Raw genomic sequence first — 4,065 nt, 5'->3', positions numbered from 1 at the left:
CTCGCCACTGCCAGCTACTACCGGGTGCAAAAGGCACTATGGGAGATGTAGTTTTTCTTTTGCTCTCGATGCTCCTGCTTGCACTTATCTGACGCCTGGCGAGCGGTGGCTTCAGGACAGGCATCTACGGCGATCGCCGTTGTGCGAGGAATGAACTTTCTTTAAATCTGCCTCGGTGAAAGCGAAAGCAAGTGTCCGTGACGTAACATCGAAGGATATGTTCTTAATGTAACATTAAGACCCATAATGGGGGTTGTTGCATCTTTCGGGATTGAATTTGGGTCAAAACATCGCCCGTTTACCCAGACAGAAGATTCGAAAGGTGATTGTTTTTCCGCAACATTGTTATGATTGCCTGTTTAATTCATTAATTTATTCTCATTCCACCGCACAAGCTCCTTACACAGTGTTCTCCTATACTTTCTACAGCTGCAAAATAAGTCAAAATTCAACAGGCAAAGTTCCACTGTTGCATCTCCACCAAAGTCATGAGCGATCAGGGATCCAGAGAATTAGAATCTGCATTACAACAACATCTGTAATAGATGCTGGCTTACAAAAAAGCACATGCTTTTTTTGAATTTCCAAGAATTTCTCTATAAAGTGAGAGGGTTAAAAATCCAGGTTAGAAGAAGTGGAAAGTGGCACAGTAGTGGTGTTTAGATCACTTACATACATTTTTAGATAGCATACTGAATATATAAACAAACCTTGGCCATTATCAACAAAAGATAGTGCAGCCTTCATTTTTTTAAAATGAATACAATAGCTTGCTGTTAAAGAGAGATGGAAAAGAGGAGACAACAATCATATCTCCATTACCAAGGTGGAGCTATGAGACAGGCTTGAAAAACCATTTCTTTCTTTAAAGAATGAAAGAACTAAAACTGTCTAACCAATGAGGATTGTCTGATGAAGGGACAGACTAAACTGTTGGACCTCTCACTTGCTAAACTCTATTACATGTTTTGGGGGTTTCTATGTGGAATATAGGGACGCGGTGGCTCAGTGGGTTAGGACGCTGAACTTGTCGATCGGAAGGTCGGCAGTTTGGCGGGTCGAATCCCGAGTGCCGCGTAGCAGAGTGAGCTCCTGTTACTCGTCCCAGCTTCTGCCCACCTAGCAGTTCGAAAGCACGTAAAAATGCAAGTAGAAAAATAGGGACCACTACGGTGGGAAGGTAACAGCATTCCGTGCGCCTTTGGCGTCTAGTCATGCTGGCCACATGACCACGGAGACGTCCTCGGACAAGCGCTGGCTCTTCGGCTTTGAAACGGAGATGAGCACCGGCCCCTAGAGTCGGAAACGACTAGCACGCATGTGCGGGGGAACCTTTACCTTTACCTTTTATGTGGAATATTGAAGATCAATTGCGAGCCATTATACTGATTACATAAATGTGAAAAGGGCTTTCCTGCCAAATGTTGATAATCCGATGTGGGTTGCAAAAAAAATAGAGGTTGTATTCCCCTGCTACCATCTAGTGGTCCTCTGGATTTTTGCCACCTACATCTGGCAGCCCTTACCTGTAAGGTGGGCAACAGCTGACCTACAGAATCACATCATAAAGATATCCTTAAATTTCATCGCTTCTGTTTCTGTGTGTGTCCGTATGTAAAGCAATTAAATGGGGGAATCACTAGATGAATAGGCTACTGCTTCACTTCCATGTTATTCATTCCAATTTTAAAACAGAATTTATTAGTAAGTTTTTCCTATTTAGATTTTAGATTTAGATTTTATTAGATTTATATACCGCCCTTTCCCGAAGGACTCAGGGCGGTTTACAGGGCATTTTAAAATCATACCAATACAAAATACAAAGTTAAAAGACAAATAAAAGATTAAATTATCCCTGAAAATAAAACCCAGTTAAAATTCTCAGCCTGGGTCAGAGAGCTCAAAGAGCCAAGTCTTCAGGTCTCGGCGGAATGAACGTAGGTCAGGGGTAGTCCTGATCTTCACGGGCAGCTGGTTCCAGAGGGCAGGCGCACCCACAGAAAAGGATATCGTGCCACAATGCACATGAGAACAAAAGGGTTGCAAGTTAGGATAGTGCTCATCCTAGCCCCATAAAAGAGAGGAATATATAAAGGGAATCAATCCTGTTATGCTCGGTAGGGAGGAAAACTCCCTTATTAAACCAGGTGGTGTCATTCTACCTGAATGGGGGGGGGGAATTCTGCTGTAGGAAGAATGAATTCAGAATATTCTCACTTGGCCAGGAATACCAAGCAACCAAGAGAAAAGAGTGAGGAGAGAGCCGTACAACATAGGATTCAACACTGTCTATTTCCTGGTGAAGTTGAAGCAAAAGCTCTAGTGGGAATTGGGCAATTCAAAAAGATGAAAAATAAATAAAAATAAGGATAGCAACAAACCAAAAAGGAGAAATTTCTGCTACTGTATATCAAGAATGGGCAATCAAATCTCATTAACTTCCAAGATATTCCAGTATGGCTTTGCTGAGAGAGGACGTTTACTGCAAAATGTATGTCTGCCTGTGTGTCCAGATAGCTAGCTAGATCAGAGGTCTTCAAACTTGGCCCTTTTATAACTTGTGGACTTCAACTCCCAGAATTCCTGCCAGTTTGGTGTCATCTGCAAATTTGATGAATTCCCCTTCAATCCCCTCATTAAGTCATTGATGAAGATATTGAAGAGTACTGGGCCTAAGATGGAACCTTGTGGTACCCCACTGCTTACTTCTCTCCATGTGGATGTGGTGCCATTGACGATGACTCGTTGAGTATGGTTTTCCAGCCATCTACAGATGCATCTGGTGGTGATGTTGTCTATTCCACCTTTTTTTTAGCTTACCAAGGAGTAGGTTGTGGTCTACTTTATCAAATGCCTTACTGAAATCTAAATATACTACGTCCACAGCATTTCGCTGGTCTACTAGTTTAGTCACTTTATCAAGGAATGAAATAAGATTGGCTTGGCATGATCTGTTTTTAACAAACCTGTGCTGGCTACTAGTTATAACTTTGTTGGCTTCTAGTTGTTCGCAGATCAGTTTTTTGATTCTACAATCTTCCCAGACTGATTGGTCTGTAGTTTCCCGGGTCCGTTTTTCCCCCCTTTCTTGAAGATGGGAACCACATCAGCCCTTTTCCAATCCTCAGATATTTCCCCGGTGCTCCAGGATTTTTGAAAGATATGGTGCACTGGTTCTGAGATAACATCTGCCAGCTCCTTCAGAACTCTGGAATGTGGTCTTTCGGGTCCCAGTGATTTATATTCGTCAAGGTCGGATAGGTGTTCTTTTACCATTTTCCTGCTTATTTTAATTTTTGTTTCTAGTTTATCTTTTGCAGTGGGTTTTTTTTGTATGTTGGGCTGTAGTTTCTTTGTGTGTGAAGACTGATGCAAAGAATTAGTTGAGCAGCTCTGCTTTCTCCCTATTGCCTGTTATTTCCTTGCCATCCTCTCTCTTTAGTGGGACCTACAGTTTCCTTAGCTTTTTTCTTGTTGCTAATACGTTGGAAGAAACTTTTTTTTATTATCCTTGATTTCTGTTGGAAGTCTTTGTTCATTCTGAGCCTTTGCTTTCCTGACTTCGTCTTTGCATGTTCTGGCTGTCTGCTGATAAGCCATGAATATCTGGATTCATACAGTATACTAAACCATAAAGTATGATTGCAAGCTACAGTGATTGGGTTTATAAAACAAGGTAAGCAAAATCAAGCAAAATGGATTATGACAAAGTGGTATCATGTAATTTGGTGCCATCTGAGTCTATGTGAACTTCTGCAATCCCATTTTAAAACCATCTATGTTAGAAATTCCTATCATCACACTTTTTTAGCACTGAAGTCCATAAATGTTGTTTGAAGAAGTCCTTCCTTTGTTGCTCTGAATCTATAACAGATTAATTTTACTGGATGAGCTGGAATTCCAATATTCCCAGGAGCAAACCTTTTGTTCCACCCCCTGTGCATTCTGGTCATTTTTTCCCCTTTAAATTAAAAAGACCCCAGAGCTTTCCCGCTTCCTTCTCCAGAACTTCTTTGATCCTTTGACCATGTTGATTATTTGTTTGCGCCTCCTTCAACCTCTAAT

The sequence above is a fragment of the Vipera ursinii genome (assembly GCF_947247035.1).
Source record: "Vipera ursinii genome assembly, chromosome: 2".
Classification (NCBI taxonomy): Eukaryota; Metazoa; Chordata; class Lepidosauria; order Squamata; family Viperidae; genus Vipera; species Vipera ursinii.
Note: the sequence above shows the minus strand (reverse complement) of the source record.